We start from the raw sequence: 6521 nt of genomic DNA on the forward strand, positions 1-6521 counted from the left end.
GTTGAAGGTAAAATACAGCACACCCTCGAGATCTATCCCCATTCTTTCTTCAAGGTCAAATCCAGCATACCTCTACCCCCATTCTTTCTTCAAGGTCAAATCCAGCATACCTCTACCCCCATTCCATTGACTCAAAGTGTATCCAACACCAATAGTTATGCTTTAAGCACGACAGAGCTGTTTTGTTAAAATAAGAGTGTATTCAATAATTTACAATGCCAACAACTAATGTTAGGGATCACAAGTAAAACACTTATAATAATATTTCTAGGTTTACGCAATTATAATAAAAAAACACAACCAAACGAACTAGCAAATTCTTTATCTTAAGCTCACACACACACACACAGACAAACCCATTGGAACACATGAACATAAGATAAGAAGAAGGAAAAAGCTATTTTGAAAGTCCTTATACTTCAAGGTGCTATTAACCAGTTGAGATCGGACATTTTTGATTGCGTAAATATGAAACATTAAACGAATGCGAGAAAGGCTTGACATCCTTCTGAGTTCGTGACTTAGTTCTTCGGGGATTCACACGTCCGGAAGTTTCTAACACTTCATTTAAAAGTACATGCAATTAGTCTTAAGTTTGGTGCGCAACAATTACGTTCGCTTTGATTTAGGTTGCACGTTTTTATGTCAAAAAAAGCACACATGAAATAAACATATTATGTTTTTAATTTTTGCAAAATATCCGCCTGCATTTTTCATCCATGTTGGTTATCGAAATAAACACGATTTTCCTCTTCAAATACAACCACTTTCTCTTTCCCCTTTTTGTTTCACGTTTTCTGCAACGTTTTGAGTACTTCTTTTCTCAAAACATAAACATAGGTTTAATTCTTTTAGGAGAATACAATAGGCACGCACCGCACGCGCTCAGCCGCAGGAAGGTTGCGTGTAGGATTACAAGCCTGCACAAAGGTCGGTCTGTCTCGCTGCTTTCACATTCGTGTGATTTCTATACAAGGGATTTCTCACATGATAACCTTTTAATGAAAACAAATTAAACCGTACTTGCTCCGGAATGTATTTCATGGTTGTGGATTTCACCTGAAGTTGAGCGGTACTGCTTTGTTTGTAGAACTGAGCAAATGCAACCGAAAAAATGTCTGTTGCCCCAGTTAAAACAAACCTATTTCTGACAAAAACTGACCAAATGCACCCGAAAACTGTGTGCCCCCCCTAAAAAAAACAATGGCGCTGAATAAACCAGACCACATGCATCCAAAAAGTGTGTGTCCATTAGTACCCAAACAATCTGCTTCTAAAGAGATCTGACCAAATGGAACCGAAAATGTCTGTCCCCAGGAAAAATCAAAATCTGCTTCAAATAGAACTGACCAAATGCACAAGATGTTTTTGGTTTTTGTTTTGTTTTGCGAAATTAACCACGCTGATAATGCAAAAGAATAAAACAAAAAAAGAAACAAATACATGTATAAGTCATCCCTATTCTTTAATCTGCTCAACTCCGACTGACGGGAAAATAGCCCGCAACAGGACATGGTTGCGGCATCAACCGACCTGCACCTTGCATGTCTTCATCAGATAAAGTAAAAGAATTCAAACAAACGAATGAGATAAGACGTATACCAAATGCACAAGATGTTTTTGGTTTTTGTTTTGTTTTGCGAAATTAACCACGCTGATAATGCAAAAGAATAAAACAAAAAAAGAAACAAATATCCCTATTCTTTAATCTGCTCAACTCCGACTGACGGGAAAATAGCCCGCAACAGGACATGGTTGCAGCATCAACCGACCTGCACCTTGCATGTCTTCATCAGATAAAGTAAAAGAATTCAAATAAACGAATGAGATAAGACGTATACTTGTATGCTACACCCCATCACTTCGGTGTATTGTATCAAAAAGGGACTTCTGGAATCTTAAGCTAAATGTGTCCCAAGACACACATTTTGTAGTCCTGGCATCCTGAAAGGCAGAGGCCCCAACCTACAGGTTTGCTTCCATACCAAAAACGCCTCCAGATACGGGAACTTGGGAGCAGAGGCAACAGCTCCGCTTGAACCTCAGAAACCAAATGTGCCTCCAGACACACAGATCCCTTAGACGGCCGAGGCTGTGGCCTCTAAGGTTCTCTTGTACCAAATCGCCTCCTGACGCATCTGCTTACATAGACCCACATTAAGTCACCACCGAGTGGTAGACATAGACGACATTTGGTAGCACTGACTGCCAGCTTCACGGTAATGCGTACCCCTAGCGCGTCTCTGCTTGGGTGGGAATGTTCTGAGCAAAACACTATGTGTTACTCCATACCCCCCGCCCTCCATGGAACTTCTTGACCCCAACAAATTGGGAGGGGGGGGAGTTTGCCCAGTCGGTAGAGGCGCTGGCTTTAAAACCGGTTGTTACTATCAGCGTGGGTTCAACCCCCAAGTTCGGCGCGGGATGTGTGTCCCAGAGTCAACTTTGTGCAGACTCTCCTCGGTGTCCGAACACCCCTGTGTGCACGCATGCGCACGATAAAGATCCCAGGGTCACAGCAAAAGCCTCAGGCCTTGGAAACACGAATACATGCATGCAAAAATATGAAGCCCGGGTGTCCGTCCGGCCAACAGCCAATAAAGTAACCATTTCAGCACTGACCCAAGACGACCCAACCCGGCCCTAGCCCATTTCAGGTCTCCTCTAGCAGCCGGCAGCCAGCTGTCTACACTCCCCCCCCCCCCCCCCCCCGCATTTTTACACCCCCGGTATAGGGGTGTGTATAGGTTTCACTCGATGTGTTTGTTTGTTTGTTTGTTTGTTTGTTTGTGTGTTTGTGTTCGCATATAGATCTCAAGAATGAACGGACCGATCGTCACTAAACTTGGTGAACAGGTTCTATACATTCCTGAGACGGTCCTTACAAAAATTGGGACCAGTCAAACACACGGTTAGGGAGTTATTGGTGGTTTAAAATTATACAAGCACTTATAGAGGGACACCCCCGTTGGTCAAAGGGAAATAACCATTCTCACTGCCACCAACTGAGAAGGTTATTTCCCTTTGACGGGGGTGTTTTTCCTATCGGAGGAATTTCTTGTTATTTTTTATTTTCATACAAAGCCGGGTTTTCCTGTGTAACATGCCCCTAATGGCTTTGCCGTGAGGGCGTAAAACTTACAATTTCTCTTTCTTCAAAAAGGGTCTATGTTGACAGTAAGAAGCTTGGCTATCGAACACCCAGTAAAATCAGCCTACAACAACTATGAGTTTAACACAGAGTGGTCAGCCAACAAGTCGATCGTAGCGACACATGCAGTGTAAGTTTAAGATAAGAAAAACGAGACCACCAGTCCTGTACACCGGCGCCATAGCTCAGTTGGTTAGAGCGTCTGCCTAGTAAGCAGAAGGTCCAGGGTTCGAATCCCTGTGGTGCCTGTTACTTTTGTCGTTGTTTGATGCTTTGTGTTACGAGCTACTTTATTTTTTGCAAATCTTTTTAGACTGGGAATCAAGACAATTGTGGTGGTGTATATGTTTGTGTGTGTGTGTGTGTACGTGTGTGTGTATGAGTATTTTTTACAAATCTTTTCAGACTGGGAATAAAGACAATTGTGGTGGTGTATATGTTTGTGTTTGTGTGTGTGTGTGTGTGTGTGTGTGTGTGTGTGTGTGTGTGTGTGTGTGTGTGTGTGTTTGGAGAGATTCCAGAGCGATTCCCGATAAACTATTGGACATAATCTCTCAATGACACTTTATTATGAGTTATTTCTAATATGCTGACTGTTGGCAAATGATAACAAGGCATGTCAAGAAAAAAGATATCAAGCATGAGCCTTTCAGGCGAATGCTGATATCGTTTGTGAGACATGACTGTTGTCATTTGCTAACAGTCCGCATATTAGAAATAACGGTTTTATTACCGTTTAATTCGACCAAAACAAATTTCGAAGCGACCCCGCGAATTAGACAGAACAGCCGCAATGGGAACTTGAGCGCTCCTACCTGATTATGCCTGTCAGTCAAAGAATTCTCGTGACCTGGGTCAGCCAATCAGAGTAATACTCCTGACGTGATGAATATTCACAGATCAAATGCGTTTGACACACAACAATCTCACAAGATAAACCATGTTCACTAATCACCCGACAAAACAAAAACAGGCTCATGCTTGATATCTTTTTTCTCGACATGCCTGTTATCATTTGCTAACAGTCAGCATATTAGAAATAACTCATAATAAACATTGGAAAGCTTCTTTTGTTTTCTTTTTTTTCTCCAAAATTTTAATCAATTAATAAACAAGTGATAACAAACATGGTATCTGTGTGTTTTCTGTTTGTACACATACTTTCTCATTTACATGAGATGCAGAAAAACTCATTATGTTAAATTGCACAAGATAACTGTATGTCCGAGAGAAAAAAATCTGCTGCTAAATAGAACTAACCAAATGGAACCCAAAAATGTCTGTCCCCCCAGTAATCAAATTCAGCTTCTAATAGTAATGACCAAATGCAACCAAAAACTGTCTGTCGCCCAAGAGGGGGGGGGGGGGGGGGTGGAAGCTGCCAAATAAAACTGAACAAATACAAACCGAGAACTGGGTGTCCTAAAGTGAAGTTAATTACGTTAGGCGCGCAAAAGATCACAGAGTAACCATTCATTCATTCATTCATTCATTCAAGCTGAGAATGTGTGTAACCTGTGTGAATGTGAAAGCATTGAATTTCTGGGGTCAAGAGGATTATCCGTTTGTTTAGGGGGGTGAGGCACTTTCGGAACATATTTAGTCCCACGCGTTTCAGTTACTCGCCATTGTGGAAGTTATACAATCATGTAGACATTTGTTTTGTCGGGTGATTAGTGTACACTTGAGTATTAAACAGGAAGGTTTTCACGGTGTTGGGTTTCAGTGTGTGTGTGTGTGTAGGGGGGGGGGGGGTCGGCGTGTGTGTGTGTGTGTGTGTTTATGTGTGTGTGTGTGTGTGTGAGTGTGTGTGTGTGTGTGTGTGTATGTGTGTATGTTTGTGTGTGTTTGTGTGCGTGTGTGTGTGTGTGTGTGTGTGTGTGTGTGTGTGTGTGTGTGAGAGAGAGAGAGAGAGAGAGAGAGAGAGAGATAATCGAAACTGCAAATATATAGCACTAGATTTGACACTTGTTCTATCTGTGTGTCTGTCTGGCTGTCTGTCTGTCTGCATGTCTGTCTGCATGTCTGTCTGTCTGTCCCTCTCTCTCTCTCTCTCTCTCTCTCTCTCTCTCCATGTGGAGTCCCTCAAGGTTTTGTGCTTTCACCAACATTGTTTTCATTCCTGATTAATGAACTGGCACTTGAAATGTTTCAAAACGGTAAACATGGAATACAGTTAACACCTGACGTGATGCAGATTCTCATATTGCTGTTTGCCGACGATGTACTCTTGATATCCTATAGCGCAGCCGGGTTACAGAAACAGATTGATGTGCTAAAACAAGTTTACGGATAAGTTTTTCATGACAGTCAACCTGGATAAGACAAAGGATTTTTGGCAGCGAATGAAGCCTGGAAGTACGGAAACGAGGACATAGAGGTTGTGAACAGTTACAAGTACTTGGGGCTAAATTTCACCACAAAATTGTCATTGACGCAAATGGTCAGCGATCTGGCCTCAAAGGCAAAGATAAGGACTGGCCAAATCCTAAGATGTTTGTGGAGGCTAGGCAACATACCTAGAAGCGTATTTTTTTTAAATATATGACGCACAGGTCCTCCCGATCTTAATGTATGGATCTGAGCTGTGGGGATTCCAAAGGTTTGAAGCTCTTGAGAAAGCCCATTTGTTTGCATGCAAGAAGTTTTTGTGTGTAGGACGACAAACACCAAACAAGATGGTATATGGTGACTTAGGCCGCTACCCACTTTATGTCACTTCGTCGGTTCGCTGTATTAAGTATTGGCTGAGAGTGTTACATTTGCCAAGCGAAAGACTCCCAAGGAAAGCATATGACATGATGAAACATTTACAGGGTTATGGCAAGAAAACATGGTCTCATTATTTGAAAGAAATGTTATGCATGTACGGCTTTGGAGATGTCTGGCTGCAACAAGGTGTAGGCGATTTGAATCGATTTATAGCAGTATTCAGACAACGATTGTTTGATTGCTTCCAGCAAGACTGGCACGACAGCATCATGAAGCTCTTTAAACAAGAAATTCGCGCTGAAGTGTATATAGATCATATTCAGCTCCGCTGTTTTCGAGATGCATACATACAATTTCGATTTGGTATTTCACCCATAAACACTCACAAATGCCGCTATCGAACTGACGTTGTACCGGGCCTTTTGATTTGCCCTGTATGCAGAGAGGACGTGGAAGACGAGAAACATGTATTGTTTGTATGCAAAGAATATTGTGATTATAGACTTAATTTCAAAATATTAAGAGAAAAAACCCAGAGTGAAGATGCGAACAGTATTATATGTGTTATGTCTGTAGATAAAGGGGATTCAGTGGTGCATGTGGCCAGATTCTTATATCGTGTTTTTCAAAAAAGAAAAAGGTTTTTGGACAAGTTACC

At 41.8% G+C, this 6521-nt stretch overlaps 1 non-coding gene across 1 annotated transcript; it reads left to right on the plus strand.

The window, feature by feature from the left end:
• The first annotated feature begins 3325 nt into the window (after positions 1–3325).
• Positions 3326–3399, plus strand: Trnat-agu (transfer RNA threonine (anticodon AGU)). The gene has a single exon. It is a non-coding gene; the product is annotated as a tRNA-Thr (tRNA).
• Positions 3400–6521: the final 3122 nt, after the last annotated feature.

Source organism: Littorina saxatilis, linkage group LG12 (genome assembly GCF_037325665.1).
Source record: "Littorina saxatilis isolate snail1 linkage group LG12, US_GU_Lsax_2.0, whole genome shotgun sequence".
Classification (NCBI taxonomy): Eukaryota; Metazoa; Mollusca; class Gastropoda; order Littorinimorpha; family Littorinidae; genus Littorina; species Littorina saxatilis.